General features: G+C 37.2%; 1 protein-coding gene across 9 annotated transcripts in view; it reads left to right on the top strand.

The window, feature by feature from the left end:
• RBM47 (RNA binding motif protein 47) overlaps window positions 1-17,582 on the top strand; it is a 139,886-nt gene that overhangs the window by 31,849 nt on the left and 90,455 nt on the right. The window contains exon 1 of one of the 9 annotated variants that reach the window (XM_074273672.1): window positions 4,470-4,548. The exons of the other annotated variants lie outside the window; for them this stretch is intronic. The gene's annotated coding sequence lies outside the window, so the exon portion shown is untranslated. Of the gene's footprint in view, window positions 1-4,469; window positions 4,549-17,582 lie in introns of those variants that run through there. 9 annotated transcript variants of the gene reach the window in all.

The following is a 17,582-nucleotide window of genomic DNA, read 5'->3' as shown; positions in this document are numbered from 1 at the left end:
CAAGCCGGATCCATTTCATCATTCATCTATAATTATCCAAATTATATGGATATTGATCGACCAACACTATCCAATACCTGCATCAGGAACATCTCATCAATCGCCTCTTGGATATCTAGAACCAAATGTCCGTAGACATAGTTTTTAAAATTTTTATTATAAAATATATTATTATGCATTTAAATTATTTATTTGTTTATATTTTATTTTCCCCCAATTATATGTAAAATCAATTGTTAACACTACTTTACTTAGTGAGTATCAGGAGCTCCTTATGAACCCCAGAATTAATTGTACAAACTTTTTCTGAGGAATTTCATCCCTTTCGGTCTGTATGTACCTAGTTATTTATCTATATCCTGTGATAAAATATGAGCTCCCTTGGGGGCAAAACTATTTTGCCTTTCTTTACTTCTCAAGTAGTTAGCACAAAACATGGAATATTTTTGTTGTTTTCTTTGGGGTTTTCTTGGTGGAGATACTGAAGTGACCATAGCCTTCTCTAGCTCAATTTATAGGTGAGGAAACTGAGGCAAATAAGGTTTTTTTTTTATTTTATTTTTTTGTGTGTGTGTGTGTGTGTGTGTGTGTGTGTGTGTGTGTGTGTGTGTGTGTGTGTGTGTGTGTGTGTGTGTGTGTAAATACCATTTTCTTGTTGCACAATAAGCATTAGATTCTGAAGGTATAAGTAACCTGGGCAGACAGATATTAGTGCTAACAATTTACATTCACTTCCCAGTGTTTCTTCTCTGGGTGTAGCTACCTCTGTCTATCATTGATCAGCTGGAAGTGAGTTGGATCTTCTTTATGTTGAAGATATTCACTTCCATCAGAATACATCCTCATACAGTATTGTTGTTGAAGTGTACAGCGATCTTCTGGTTCTGCTCATTTCACTCAGCATCAGTTGATGTAAGTCTCTCCAAGCCTCTCTGTATTCCTCCTGCTGGTCATTTCTTACAGAGCAAAAATATTCCATAACCTTCATATACCATAATTTACCCAACCATTCTCCAACTGATGGACATCCATTCATCTTCCAGTTTCTAGCTACAACAAAAAGAGCTGCCACAAACATTTTGGCACATACAGGTCTCTTTCCGCTCTTTAGTATTTCTTTGGGATATAAGCCCAGTAGTAGCAATGCTGGGTCAAAGGGTATGCACAGTTTGATAACTTTTTGGGCATAATTCCAGATTGCTCTCCAGAATGGCTGGATTCTTTCACAACTCCACCAACAATGTATCAGTGTCCCAGTTTTTCCACAGCCCCTCCAACATTCATCATTATTTGTTCCTGTCATCTTAGCCAATCTGACAGGTGTGTAGTGGTATCTCAGAGTGGTCTTAATTTGCATTTCTCTGATCAGTAGTGATTTGGAACACTCTTTCATATGAGTGGATATAGTTTCAATTTCTTCATCTGAGAATTGTCTGTTCATATCCTTTGACCATTTATCAATTGGAGAATTGTTCGGTTTCTTATAAATCAGGGTCAGTGCTCTATATATTTTGGAAATGAGACCTTTGTCAGAACCTTTGCTTTTAAAAATATTTTCCCAATTTGTTACTTCCCTTCTAATCTTGTTTGCATTAGTATTGTTTGTACAGAAACTTTTTAGTTTGATGTAATCAAAATCTTCTATTTTGTGATCAATAATGATCTCTAGTTCTTCTCTGGTCATAAATTCCTTCCTCCTCCACAAGTCTGAGAGACTATTGAGGCAAATAAGGTTAAGTCATTGCACAGCTAGTAAGTATCTTAGGCCAGATTTGAACTCAGGAAGATGAGCAGTGTTCTATCCACTTGCTACTTAACTGCCTCCTTGATATAGACTTTAGATCCCCATATCCTTGTTTATTTATGTAAACTGTTAAAATAGTAAAAAATAGTTAAAATAGGGTTTTGAGATGCAAAGGAGGCAGCTGGAGAGTGAACTTTGGATTTGCAATGCAATCCAAGATCTGAACTCCTTGGATGAATGATTTCTCCTTTGGAATATCCATTTTCTCATTCGTCTTGACAGCAGAATTTTGGATCTGTCATTTGTCTTCTAATTGGGCATTGGAGAAATCAGCTGAAAACAACTTAAAAGGAAAAGTTAAATTATTCCCTCCCAGTAGTCACCTCCCTGAAGTCAATGTGGCTGGGTGCTCAGCTACCCAGTCATGATAATGCATAGACTTTTGTATAGCACAGTCTCAACTGATCCATCTTATCTCTGAATCTCTTGATCTACATTCTATAGAGCAAATAAGTGGTGTCCTAGATACAGCCCCAGGACTGGAATCAGGAAAATGAGAGTTGAAATCTTTGCCTCAGCTTTTCTCATATGTAAAATGGCAAACCACTCAAGTATCACTTCCAAGAATATTTAAATGGCTTCATAAAAATAAAGACAGGACTGAGAAATGACTGAACAACATAAAAGCTCTCTACCTCCTTTTTTTGAAGTACTTGTTGAGCATTGCCTAAATTCAGAATGCTAAATTTTGTTCCACGCTTTAAAAAAAAAAAAAAAACAAACCCAAGGCCTGGGACATGGAACTTGATAAAGGTTTGCTGATTGATTGATTAAATGACTGTATTGAGAAACCCTTGAAACAGAGACTAAAAATTAAAAACAAAAAACCAAACATTTATTAAATGCCTCTTACTAGGCACTGAGCTGTGTTTTTGATCCTCATAATCTTTTTTGGGAGGTTGGTGCTATTATCTCTATTTTTAAAGATGAGGAAACTGAGGCAGAAAATTTTAATGACTTGTCTAGGGTCATATGGCTGGTAATGTCTAAAATCAGATGTGAACTTAGATGTTATTTTTTGTTTTAGTGGTAGAGTGGGGTGGGGGGGTTAGGTTAGGTCTTCTTGACTCCTGTATCCACTACCTCAGACTGGTAGACTCAGGGAAAGTAAATATAAGGAACTGACTGTCTAATTGAACAGAGTATAGTAGGGATATTTATGCATGTATATTAATATATTACAAAATTGTAAATTTTTTACAAAAAATATTGGTTTCCTCCTCTGAAGCTCCTCATTCAAATGACATCACCAATCTCTTATCAATGTAGGTGAGCTTCCATAACTGGATAGGTGATTGCTCAGAGGGAAAGTTGTTTCTCCCTATAAATACTCACAAGGTGACTTCCCCAGGGGAATCTGAACCCAGAGCTACATGATTCTAAGATCTATTACCAAGCGCTTCCTGGTGCCAGATCTTGTGCTAAGTAATGGGGTTAGAACGAAAAGTAACTTGTTGGGAGTTCAGAGGTTTCTGATAAGAACTATAATGCTAATATTTATACAGCATCTTATAAAATTATTTCTCTGAACAACAAATCAGAGAGAAAGGCTAATTTTTGGTGTTGGATTTGCACTTGGGATTTCTCTTGATCTTTTTAAATAGAAACTCCCAATGCTGAACTATAATTGATATGATCTAATAATAATAGGGAGATACGCAAGTCACAAAGTGTGTGTGTGTGTGTGTGTGTGTGTGTGTGTGTGTGTGTGTGAGAGAGAGAGGGAGAGAGAGAGAGAGAGAGAGAGAGAGAGAGGAATTTTGAACTTGAAATTGGTATTCCTAATTGAAAGCTCAAATACTGGCTGCTCTGCTATTCCTTCTGTGCTTCCATAGGCTTAAATTATTGAATAAAATTCAATTTTATGTCCTTAGATTAGAAATTTGCAGTTATTTCTATTTAAGAGGTGAAGTCTATTTTCATAATTCCTCGAATTTTATTTAATCCTCATTTACTCTGTGAGATGTTTGCTGTTATTATCATCCCTATTTTACAGATGAGGAAACTGAGGCAAACAAGGTTCCTTGACTTGCTCAGGATCACCCAGTTAGAAAGTGTCTGTGGCTTCATTTGAATTAAGGTCTTCCTTAATTCCACATTTGTGTTCCATTCACTGCCCCACTTAGCTGTACCTATTTAGCATTTGATTATATAATTCTCTTTTTAATAAATTTCACCTGTATATTTCTGTCAACCTATTCGAAAAGCTTTCTTTTCTCAGAACCCATCTTACCTTACCTAAATGTCTAATAGTCTGTGCTGAGGACATAAATGTCTGTACTTGTTGAGTCCAATTCATGTTATCAGAACCTTAGAGGCAGAAGGGATTTCGAAGAGGTGTATAAGTTGAGGGGAAGGACAAGTAGTAGAAGTCGTGATAGTGTAGATAGAGAGTAGTGATCTCCAAGCACTTTACTTCCAGGAAGTCAGAATCTCTTCTCCCAGCTGTATCTGAAATTGTGGAGCAATGTCTGCCCTGTCCTTGCTCAGTAGATTTAATGACCTTAAGGCTGTTCTCAGTAGGTATGAGCTACGATAAACATTGTTGTGTAAACTTTTCCTGGTCTCTCTTAATAATATTAGCACATTTGCTACATTTGATCTTGTGCTGAAACCACCTAAGTTTTATAACGTTGCTTGGGTTTTCATTTTGACTGAATGAAACAGGCTGGATTTTGCTGTGAAACATAAGGACACGAACTTTGTTTCTTCGAAAAATCAAGGCTGCTCTTGTAGGGGGCCAGGTAAGGAGAGTTTAGTTATATTTTGTATATTTTTGAAAATCCAGATTCTTTGTCATAGTCTGATGGAAGGTAAAATGATGTAATTGTGGGACATGTGTAAGTAGTATCTTAACTTTCTTGCATAGTCAAAGTCATGTTATCTTTTGCTCTCTTGCTAACAATTATGAAAGAGAAAGAATATCATAGGATTTAACTAACTAAAAGAAAAGTAATTTTTTTTCTTTTAGCAGATTAATTTCATTCCACACCAACTTCCGTGCTCAACTCCAACTGGTTAGCAAATTTTTAAATGAACAGCAACATCTCTGTTTCCTAGTTTGACTAACAGGGAAACAGCTAATCCTCTTAACTTCCTTGCTTTTGCAAACAAGAGGTTTGTTGGAATGAAATCTTTTAATTAGATCAGTCACATGGAAGAAGTATTTGTTTAATGATCTCACCTAAAACTTGTTAGGGACATCAAAGCTCTTTAGTCCAACAGCTTCATTTGGAGTCCATTTTTAGGGCTTTTCAATAAAGATTGTAGAATGAGCTAGGTCTCTGACTTAAAATCAACGTTTTTTTCCACTTACACAAGGCAACCAGCTTTTTTTCATCAGGTAAGCTAATTTATTAGCTATTTATCCTCTCTTTTTTTTTTATATGAAAAGTAACATAATTCGTGGGGCTCTAGTCTCTGGATTACTTTGTAAATAAGGTCAAGATCAAGTGTTATCACTGGATGATATCAATTCCCAAAAGATCAATCTAATTGAAAATTTGGGTAGGAACCCGATGATATGAATTATCTGCCTGAGTAAATCAACAAAGACATTAATAAATGAAGCTGAGGGGGGAAAATCCATATAATCTCTGGACATTCTTTTCAAGCAAACACACAGTTACTTGTTTTTCTTGGGGTTTCTCTCTCATTGAAGGACATTTGAAAGTTTAAGCAGACTAACTGGTTAAGCCAGATTTTCAGTAGTATCTAGTAAATTGGAAGAGCTACTTAGGGCTATTGAGAAAGAGCTCCTCTAGAGACATCATGTTCATTTCTCAATTTCTGATTATAGGTAGAAGAAAGTTGGGGTTTTTTGTGTGTTTGTTTTTTTTTTGGGGGGGGGCAGGGGTTTAAGACCTTAGATGAATCTCCACTTAGACATTTAGTAGGATTTTACTTACTTAGTGAATGTCTCCTTTGTATTAGCGCTATTCTTGGTGCTGTTGGGAGATAAGGGAAATACTGATAACCATTGTTTTGCACTGATTCATAAGTGTATGGAGTAGATAGAAACACATGAAATGGTCAGTTAGCTATGATAGAAAAAATGACTAAGACCAAAATGGGTGGTATGGGCAAGATGACATTATCTGAGGCTCGGAAAGAGCCTTCCTTCCCCCTCAAACAGGAAAGTTAAATAGAATGACTTCCAAAATATGAAATCCTTGTCACAGATGAACCAGTAGCTTATGGTTGATTCATGTTGAAAACTTGATCCATAGTAGAACCAACCAAACTATGATGTCCTCTAAGACAAAAAGGATAGTATTTTTTAAAATGGCAATGGTAATTTAACTCAGAAATGGAAAAGTAAAATGAGTTTAACTCAAAGCTGTCTTCCTTAACATTTGTATTGTGCTCTATCAAATATCCTAGTGCTTTTTAAATAAATATTTGTTGGAGTCAATTGAGTTTGTATTATTTTCTTGTTCTTGTTGGAGACCTCTTACATAGGTAGGCTCAGATTCAGGAATAATTTTTTTTTTTTTTTTTTTTTTTGAGGCTGGGGTAAAGTGACTTGCCCAGGGTCACACAGCTAGGAAGTGTTAAGTGTCTGAGACCAGATTTGAACTCTGGTCCTCCTGAATTCAGGGCTGGTGCTCTATCCACTGCCCCACCTAGTTGCCCCCAGATTCAGGAATAAATTAAACTGGTGTTCCTGGAGCAGTAAGAAAGCATTTCACTGCTCTAAATCTTCCATTTGGGTGTCAATCCATTGCTGTTTTCTAGACAGCCTTTTTGTGGACCTTCCACCTCCAACAGATCACCCATGTTTAATGGGAATTTTTGAGGTGTTTACTGATAGGTTTTCTGCAGAAGTATTTATGTGCAGAAAACATTAATGATAGAAGGTTAGGTGAAATGAGTATATGGATGACAGAAGATGAAAGGACTATACGGAAAAGGCAAGCTAGACCAGCTGCCCTCTCAGGAGGGCATGGGACCGGGTCTTCTATATATATCTTTGTACCTGATGCTCTGAGTAGCTCATGGTCATTGAATGAATGGATGGATGATTTTCTCTAACCCATGCTGCTTTTTAATGTTGCTATACAAATGTATCAAGTGGGATTGTCAAAATTGGATGACTTCCATAAATCCATCTGCACTAAATTCTCCTGATTCCAATGCCAGACAAAAGCATTTCTATGGATGGCAAATATCTGCTGCACCTTCTTTCTTCCCCCCCCCAAAAAAAAAAAAAGGTTCAGGGAACCTTCTACATATGGATAATTAGACATGTTTGTATGCCTTAGTAGAGAATATAAGTCCTTAGACACAAGATCAACATTTTCTTTTAACGGTATCTTCAAAAAATTGTCCATTAAACCATATTTTCCATATGTGCAAAATATGTGTATGTATTTATCTATATTTGTGGGAGAGTGGGGTATGTGTGCTATATGTTGGAGGCATTGCACTGGTCTGCATTTCAGTCCTTTTGCATATGGAACAATGCAAAAATGCAGAGACTCTGGACCTAGGTCAGACAAAAGATGTCTATAAAATGAAAATCTGGAAGAATCAGGTCTGTAGGTTTGTTGTTTGTTTGTTTGTTTATTTTATCCAGTGATAGGAAAATTGGGCTGTACCTATCCAACTTAATTGTAACATTTGCTAAAAAGGGAACAAAAAATTCTGGCACATCCTAAGGCTTGGATAAAGAGGAGATTCAGGGTGTTTGATTTCTTGTTTGCCCATATGTTTAGTCATGAAGTTTATTCCACTTAATTTTTTTTTAACATGGCAAAAACCATACGGGAGGCAAACACTTTTGAAGCAAAACAGTTTTAATGGTATTTTTATTTTTCCAAATACAGGTAAAAATATTTTTCAATATTCACCTTTGCAAAACTTTGTTCCAAATGTTTCTCCCTCTCTTCCCCTGTTTCCCCCCCCCCCCAAGACAGCAAGCAATCCAATATAGGTTAAACATAGGCAATTCTTTTAAACATATTTTCATATTTGTCATGCTGTGCAAAAATGTCAGATCAAAAAAAAAAAGAAGAAAACACAAGAAAAAAAAAAAAGAAGTCTATCTCTGACCAGACCTCAAACTCCCATTATAGCAGATTCTCTCACATAACTGGTATCTCTTTAGTTTTTCCACTGGGTGCTGTTTAGTTGGCCAATAACGTTCTTCAGAATGACTAGTAGCTTCTACGATTTCAGGCATTCCCGTGATTTTAGGAAGTCCCTATCTCTGGTACTACTTGTAGACCATCTATCATCCTGTAGGTAGAAAACAGCTAGAACAAAGATTGTGATTAGCATCTTAGCCACAACTGAAACTGATTGTATTAAATGAAGCATAATTCAATGGCTCTACATTTCAGATGAGTTTCAGGAAGTGGAGATATAAAAACAGAAGACTGTTCTGTGTTCATAAGTGAGTTTAGGTAGCACTTACTGTTCTAACTCTTAGACCAAATACAATGAGAGGCAAGGTACCCATCACTACCCTGGGGGTCTTGGGCAGAGGTCAGTCTCCTTTTGGAGAAACAGTCACCTGTTTAACATCTCTTAATACTCATTCTCTTCCTTTTGTTAATGATTTCTTTATCCTATATGGTTGTTGATACATAATTGTTTGCTTGTTGTTCTTCCTTGAGAGCCCAGATTGTCATTTGCTCTTGTGTTTTGCATTGTACCTGGCTATACACAGCAGATGAAATGCTTATTGACCCAGGGATGGACTGACTGGATCACAACTTTGAACTTATATTCTCATCTCATTCTTTCCCATCCTAATGCCCACCTCTCTATCCCATATCCAATTAACCTTTCCAATTCTACCTATTTATCTGTCCCATCCATCCCTCCCTCCCCTCCAACAACCACCTTCCTGCCCTTTGCCTGAACTATTATATAACTTCCCAATTTGTCTCCCCACCACCACCTCCATTGTCCATAGCTGACAAATCAGTATTCCTAACCACAGTCTGAGCGTGCCATTCGTAAACTCTAGGAGGTTCAGTGGCCGGCTTTTGCTTTTCCGGATAAAATACAAACTTCTTTGTTTTGCATTTCAAGCCCTTCCAAATCTGATGACCAACTTTCTTAGTGGATTTCCCATTAGTCCTTTCCATTGTAGTCACATGGGTCTACTTCCTATTTACATTGTCCAAGAAGGTTCCATCCATCTCTCCAGAAGCTTTCTCTCCTTGGTGGATGATCTTTAAATGGAGATAAAGTGCCATCTCTTTGAAGAAGCCAGTACCATATTCCTCCTTCCCCCCACAGTAGTTAATGCTTTTCTTCTACATCCCACCAACTCCACCTTGAAGGTAGAGGCTGGTTTTGCTTCTTTTCCCCTTTTTCTTTCTGAGATTTATCACACCTAGAACATGGTAGGGACTTGATAAAAGCCCATTGAATTGAACTGGCTATTGATAAGTGGAGGTAGCAAAACACTTGGGTTTTGAGCTCCTTTCTACGCCCGTTGTATTTATTATGTACAAACAGGGATAGGTCCTGGGAGCAACTGTAACCTTCACCCCCTTTCCTTGCAACACCAGATAGGTTTCATATACCAAAAATAATAATAATAATGTTCCTTCCTGGGGCACATAGACCCCAGGGGCCCAGTCATGGTGGCAGGTATAATGGCATCTAAGAGGAATTGGGATTGGGAGAGGGGGGGGATGGGGAATACGGGGGATCCAATGGGAAGATCTTTTCTTATCAGAATGAATATTTCAGGGTCAAATGACTTTGCCCTTGCTGGGTAGGTGATGTTTCTGATTCCATGCTGGCAGTCACAGCCGTAGTGCAAGCAGAGTTTTTGAATGTTTTCAAGGTTTGCAAAATTTTTACATACATACTGATCTGAAACACCAAGGTGAATGCTATAAATCAGGATGAGGTAGTTTGAGGATAGAATCATTAAACCAAATTTTTGACCATCATCACCAGTGGTGACTCTTGTAAACACCCAATATAATTCCAAATAGTTTTTCAGACTGGTTAGAGCAGTTCACATATTCATTAACAATGTGTCAGTGCTTACACTTTTTATCCTAAAAGCAGGAAACTATTTGTCACCAACTAAAATAGGTGTTTATTAAGGATTTCTCATTTCATGATGTTGCTCTAGGTCACTTGAGGAGTTATAGAATATATCTTTTTTTTTGGAGGATTTAATCTTACAAATAATGTCTACTGAGTCAATTGGATTTAAGTAAGGGTCATCAGTCTTTTCTTGACTTGATGAGAACACGACCGGTTATCTAACACGTAATTTCCTAAACTGACAGCCATGTGATATTTACCTGGGGTTATGGGCTGTTTTTTGAGATGAGGAAGGGATGAGAAGATGGTGAATTTTTATACCAGATAGGAAAGTGGGGATCCATTATGAATGAAATAAGATGGTGATTTCCAATGGGATGGACCTATGTTTCATCTGTGAGTACTTGATGGAGCTACATTGTGAGATAAGAGTATGAGTTTGTGGTCTGAAGAAGTTTGCCCTTAGTGTTCTTTAGTAACACAAAACTGGAGAGATTCCATGGATTCACCTTCAGTTTCCTGCTCAGTAATAATCCCACTGTTCATATGAGTTTGATTTCTTCCCAGTATCCTCCTCTCTTTTCTTCTAAGACTATATTATAGAGTCATCCTTTCCCATCATGGAAACATTTTCATGGAACTCATTCATATCTGAGGGAATATGGTTCAAGAAATTTCCTAATGTGCCAGTACATTTCTTAATATAGGGCTTATTGTTGTAATTATCTTATTTCATATTTGCATTTTAGGTTGTTTTACATAATTGTCTCATTTAATTCTCACATCAGCTCTGTGAGATAATTGCTATATTATTCCCTCACCCCCTTTAAAAGAAAAAGCAAGACTTAGAGATTCAGTAACTTGGCAAGCTGGCATTTAAGCCCAGATTTTCCTTTTGATTCTCTTATCCCAACTGCAATTATCAGTACTCATATTGTGGCAATGCTGATTTCATTAGTGGAGTACTGATTTGGGGTTTAGATCTTTAAGAGAGAAATCTAGCCAGTAAACCCCAAAATACCTTGGGAAGATTGAGTAATTTTTTAAAATTTATGTTTTGGGGGGCAAAGCACCTGTAGGTGAGGGTATAATGCCCTATGAAGAAAGGAAGGAAAGAAAGCTCCTTAAAGTTGTGTTGGCTGATTGAAAGCTGGGGGACTCCAGCTGGGCAGCTCATTTTACTGAGGTTGATTGACCTTGACATCTGGGAGGTGAGGGCGGGACATGCAAGTGAACCAGATCTGGCTCTCATTGATTGGTCAGTAATAGGTCACACACCAAGCCCCAGTCCTTGCTTGGGTCTTTATTGACTCAGAGTAAATGTACATGGCTGGTGTTTCTGTTTTGGCCAGAAACTTGAGTCTTCCCCACCCAGATTCTTTCTAGCTCAAAAGAATGGACATCTTTAGAAAGCAAAAAGTGACTTGATAAGAGGTTATTCTTTGTCTCAGTTCTTACCTATCCTTAATTTCAGATTGGGCTTTTCCTCAGTCAAACTGAGCCCTATTAAAGAGTAGCTTAAAAAGGCTAAGGTCTCCTATCTCATCCAGGTCCATCTCCAGTGTTCCTGATCTACATCTGGCCAGTGCACCCAGATGGCTCTGAAGAAGAAAGTGAGGCTGGTGACTTTGCACAGCCCTCTCTCAATTCACTTGCATGTCATGGCATCAATTCCCTGGTAACATGGTCCTTCTCAAATGGCATACTGAATAAGAAGGAGATTTGCAAAGAGTTCTAGAAGCACCCCTGAGCTTTTAGCAAATAGTTATTTATTTGATTTCTTTAAAATGCAAGTGGGGATTCTTAATATTTTTTATTAGCTTGAAAGGTAAAAAAAAAAAAATCAGTGCAACTTGAAGACGTTTTCAATGGGATTTTGTGGGGAGGGATGCTTTAGAGAGGCAATTGTGGAAGATTTGAAAGTGAGCAATGGGATGGGAGGGGATAGGAAGGGAGAGAAAAGAGCTAGGTTTTGAACAGCCAAAGGAGTTGAAAAGTCACTGGAGGGGGGAAAATGCCTGTTATGCAATTCTGCCTAGGGCTGTGATGGTTCTCATACTTTCACCCTGGTTGCTGCTGGAGGAAATTTCTGGTGCCTTTCTTTCCCACACACCCTTGAAATGTCCTTTCCCCTCCTCTTAGTCAATACTCATACAGTTCATTCTTAGCTTCCTTCCAGGTCCAATTTAAGATTCTCCTTGGTGAACATCTCATAGTCAATTTCTCTTTGTTCTGAATTCCTTCAATATTTATGTATTTTTTGATAATTATTCAGGGAATATATTTCTGTAACCGTGTAGCCTTAGACTGTGACACAAAGTAAACCAAACACTGAAAACCTGATTAGAATTTTCTCAATTGATTCTCTAGTAGGTTCCTTATTTCCTGGAGTCTTGCTTTACTTTTATATCTTCACAAGTAATAGCATGAAACTCTCTGATAAATGAAGGATGTGAAATTTTTTTATACTTGCCAAATGTAAGAAAGAAAAGGATAAAAGATGGGTTTCTGTGGATATCCTACCCATTTACTGTATAAAGCTAGGGCTACAAAGATAACAGCAATGTAAAAAGGCTACATTTTTCTTCAGCCCTGCATAGTTTTGGAGGAATTTCTAACCAGTAAAGAAATGACCAAGAAGGAGGCCTCTGGGATTGAGGTTCAGAGAATGCAAGGGTCCTACTCAATTAACCTCTAGATAATTGAGAGTTAACTCTATCACTGAGTTCCTATCAGAAGAGTGTTTTATTACTGTATCTCAGTGGATCCCTTCGGGGAAAGAATGTGGAGAACCATTTATTTGTGGAAGGAAATTCTCTATAATATGTGAAATTACTTTTCTGAAGCATCTGCAGCATTGGGATATTTGAGACAATCATAACTCATCATTTCCATGCTTGGCTAATCGTGAATCTCTTATTTGGGACCAAATAAAGCATTATAGATGTTTTCCCTGCATTTTCCAAAAATCAGATTGAGAGTCTCTTTGGTTATGCAGGTTTGCCCGCCAGTGCTGAGAAATTTCTGGGTTTTTGTTTTGACAACACTTTTAATAGAATGATCCTGTTTTCAACCTTCAGGTGCAGGGGATTCTATAAGGAGTTCATGACATGTATGTTCAAGAAATGAGTAATATCTGAACAGGATTATTAGTTGTTCACAGACCTATTAATTTATATAATTTTCTAACTAGTAAGTAATTACAATATAATTCTAAATAGTAAGTTATTATTAACTTCCTATAAGCCCCACAGGAACAAACAGATCAAACATTCATCCTTAAGAACCTTTGGGAAAACTGCCTGCCTAGTGCCTTCCTCTGAGAGATTGCCTTCATTCTACTCTATGTATTCTGTATTCCTTGTATTAGCTAGCTCTCTCTCCCTCTGAGCTACTTGAGGGAAGAGACTGTTTTTAGTTTTCTTGGTATCCCAGTGCCAGACATATAATAAGTGCCTAATAAATGCTCACTGACTGCCTATTGTTGTTCAGTGGTATCCACCTCTTCATTCATTATTACCTGGTGAACCATAGCATACCAATGCTGCCCGTGGGGTTTTCTTAGCAAAGTTATCCATTGGTTTGCATGTCTCCAGTGCTTCAAGGTAAACAGCTTCAATGACTGTGTCTTAAGGCCAGAATTTAGGTCTTCCTGACTTCAGGCCTGGCTACCAAGTTTCCACTTGCCTGACTAGACATGAAAGGAAAAAACAAAATATATACATAAGAAATCAGATAATGTTGAGGTAGGAGGGGGCATACTAGTAGTTGCAAAGATGGGGAGTAAATGGCCTCATTCACTGGAGCTGAGGTGAGCTTTGGAGAAAGCTAGGCCTTCTTGGCAAAGGTAAGGAGAGACAAGGTACCAGTAATTTTTGCTGTTGTTGGGAGTTGCAGTTTGACTTTCCATCCCATTTGGATTTTGCTTGGCAAAGATATAGAAGTCATTTGCCATTTCCTTCTTTAACTCATTTTTTAAAAATTATTTTTTAAAGTTTTCTATTTTCAAAACGTGTGTAAATAGTTTTCAACATTCACCCTTGTAAAACTTTGTGTTCCAAATTTTTTCTTCCCTTCTCCCCACCTCCCCTAGGTGGCAAATAATGCAAAGTATGTTAAATGTGTGCATTCAGTCTGCAATCATAGTCCTTCAGTTCTTCCTCTGGAGATGGATAGCATTTCTGAGTCTTTTGGAATTGACTTGGATTTTGGGATTGTGTTGCTGAGAAGAGCTAAGTTATTTATTCTTGATCATCATCCAATGTTATTTTTTACTGTATACAGTGTTTCCTTGGTTCTGCTAACCTCATTTTACATTAGTTCACATAAGTCTAGGTTACTCTGAAATAATTTCTGATAAAACAGGAATATTTCTGTCATAGATTGTTTAACCATTTACCATATTGATAGGCAATCCTTCAATTTTCAATTTTTTTGCCACATTAAGAGTGTCCAGTTCATTTTACAAATAAGGTATCTGAGACCAACAGGATTAAATGATTGCTCATAGTCACACAAGCTAATAAGTAACTGAGGCCAGATTTGAACAGATTATTCTTCCTGACTCAACACTCAATTACTGCACCACCTAGTTGTCCAATCCAGGTATGGGGTGAAAGCTATAAAAAAGGCATGGAACTGAGAACCAGACTGTCATAAATGAGGAAAAGCAAGCAAGCAATCCGATATGTCTGGATTATAAAAAGTCAGAAGGCCTTAAAACGTGATAAGACGACACCTGAGCCAGATACAGATAAAATACTGATAGTTCTGTGTTTTATCCTAGAGGCAATAGGAAGGAAGCCATTGGAGAATTTTAGAGAGGGAAGTGACCTCTACTCTAGGAATTGTACATTGTCATTGTAATGTAAATGGATTAGTGAGAGGAACGATTTGAACTGGAGAAAACAGCTAAGAGAATATTGTAATAGCTCTGACCCAAGGGGAAGATGGAGGAGGAGGGATTGATTTTTTTTTTTTTTTTTAAATAACTACTTATGAGCACTCATTGAAAGGAATGCTGAATTGTTCCTTTTCTTTTTTTTTTTTTTTTTTTCTCTTAGGTTATGCATTAAAAGTCAAGGAGGACTGTGTTGAGTTTTATTTTTTTGTGCTTCACACAAGAATTATAAAAGCAGGAACTAAAGAATATTTACTCTTAAATGAAGGACTTAAATTCGCATCCAAAAACCCTGTTTTTGTATTGTCCTGAGAGACTTGTGGTCTAGGTGGAGACTGTAGGCTGCTAAAAAGGAATACTTTAAAAAAAAAAAAAGTTATTTTAATTTACAGAGTAAAACAAGCATTCCATAACATAGTGTGTGTTTGGGATGGGTGCAAGATCTCCTTTCCCAATTAACTAATCAGAGACATCATATTGAGAAATTCTCCATCCAATTAGTCCCATTCAGTAGTATTTTAAAGATGATTGCAAATGAAGTTACAAATCTTGTCATTCCTTTTAAATGTATAATAAAGTTACCTTGAATAGATCATTGATAATTCCAGTTTTCTCAGTTTTTCTACCTGCCTGACTCAGAGAGTAATGATCAATAATGCTTGGTAACAGTAGAACTCCATTGTGATGAGAGTAAGGGGTAGAGTTAACAGCCATATTAGAAAGTAACCATGTTATTCGTGCTTTGAGAGACATAATGTAATCCATTTGTTATAATGGGTTATAACAAACTATTGCCAAATATTTTGGGGGCAGTGAGGTACAAATGGATGGAACTTATTCTTGGATTTGGGAAAACAAGTTGAAATCCTACTTTAGATCCTTATTACCCATGAGACTCTGGGCCAGCCATTTAACCTATTATTTGCTTCACTTTGCTTATTCATAAAATAGCCCCTTCTACCAGGATGGATGTTAGGACCAAATGAGAACATATTTGGAAAGTGTTTTGTAAACTGAAATTCTACATAAATGCTCTTATTTGTTGTTTGCAATACTGACACTGTGCTAATTCTTGTGTGAAAAATGCAGATTAATACTGTCCTCAGTAGGTTTGCTATCTATTTGGTATATCTGGTCCTGTGTGATTAAAAAATATATATTATAATGAGATTCTGGTTTATTGGATACCTTGAATGGAATAATTATTTCACTTTATATATTTTAAGGTACCTTTTTTTTTTTTTTTTTTTTTAATTTTTGAGGGAGGACAGTGTGTAGGGAACTTGGCCAATCAATGCAGGCTAGTGACTACAAAAGTTTCTTAAGCATTTGCATACTTATATGATGGGTACAGAATTGAAGCTAAAAACAAGTCCTTTATCAAGAGAAGATATAGGGGCAGCTAGGTGGCGCAGTGGATAGAGCACCAGCCTTGAATCCAGGAGGACCAGAGTTCAAATCTGGTCTCAGACACTTAACACTTCTTAGCTGGGTGACCCTGGGCAAGTCACTTAACCCCGGCCTCAAAAAAAAAAGAGAGAGAGAGAGAAGATATAAATGGAGCACCTAGATGGTGCCATACTGGATACAGTGCTGTATCCATTAAGGGAAATCTCATTTTCATTAGATCAAATCTAGCGTTGGCCACTAGCAGTTATGACTGTGGGCAAGTCACTTAATCCTGTTTGCCTCAATTTCCTCATTTGTAAAATGGACCCTAGAAGGAAATGGCAAACCTTTGCCAAGAAAACCCCAAAAAGGGGTCAGGGAGAATTGGACATGAATGAAACTCAACAACAAAGACACAAATGGGGCATGGTGGCTTAGGGAGGAGACATTAGTGAGTCACAGGGTTGCTGAGCGGAGAAGACCATTTTGGGTTAAAGTTAAAAGAGTAGACAAGGCTCATAGCAAATAGTGACCAGAGTGCTCCTAATTAACCCATAATTTATTATATGTCATGTCTTTAAAGAAAAACAGAAAGGAGTTTGTGTGTCAGAACTGAGTTCTGACATAGTCTTAGTACTTAGTAACTACTTACCTGGATAAATTACTGAATCTGTGATTGTCTCAATTTCCTCATCTATAAAATAAAAAAAATAATAATAGCCCTTTCTTATTGGGTTTTTGTGAAGATCAGATGAGATAATATTTGCAAAGCACTTAGTACAGTGTCTGGCACAGAGTTGACGTCTAATTAAATGCTTTGTCCCTTTGACCTCCTCACCCAGTTCCCTGGCCTTCCCTAATGAATATATATTAACTCTGTACTTTGTATAAGGGAGTGGCTTTAAGCTTATAATCTATTTGAGAAAAGATAAGTTGGTGATTTGGACAATTAATTACTGATTAATTACCCTCAAAATAGGATAGAAGAAATCCCTTCAAATAAGCCCACCTTAATAAAACCATACACCTTAATAAAACCATTGAAAGAAACTCTTTATTAGAATTAATCTAATCTGCTTCTTTTTATGTGACTCAGTTTCCTCATTTGGGATCTCATCCTTAAAAGTCCCATCCAGCTGGAAATCCTACAACTCATTGTGTAATCCTAAAAACATAAATATCCCCTACAAAATTTCACCTTCAGTGATGGGGAACTTAAACTCCCTTTCGAGACAGGCCATTCCACTGTGGACAATTCTCACTTTTAAAAAGAATGTCTGTCAAGTCAAAATGAGTCTTTCTTTTCTTTTCTTTCTTTTCTTTTTTTTTTTTTTTTTTTCTCTGAGGCTGGGGTTAAGTGACTTGCCCAGGGTCACCCAGCTAGGACGTGTTAAGTGTCTGAGACCAGATTTGAACTTGGGTCCTCCTGAATTCAAGGAAAATGAGTCTTGCACTGTTCTAGGTGTCCCT

This window comes from Sminthopsis crassicaudata, chromosome 6 (assembly GCF_048593235.1).
Source record: "Sminthopsis crassicaudata isolate SCR6 chromosome 6, ASM4859323v1, whole genome shotgun sequence".
Classification (NCBI taxonomy): domain Eukaryota; kingdom Metazoa; phylum Chordata; class Mammalia; order Dasyuromorphia; family Dasyuridae; genus Sminthopsis; species Sminthopsis crassicaudata.
This window is presented reverse-complemented; position numbering and strand designations above follow the sequence as displayed.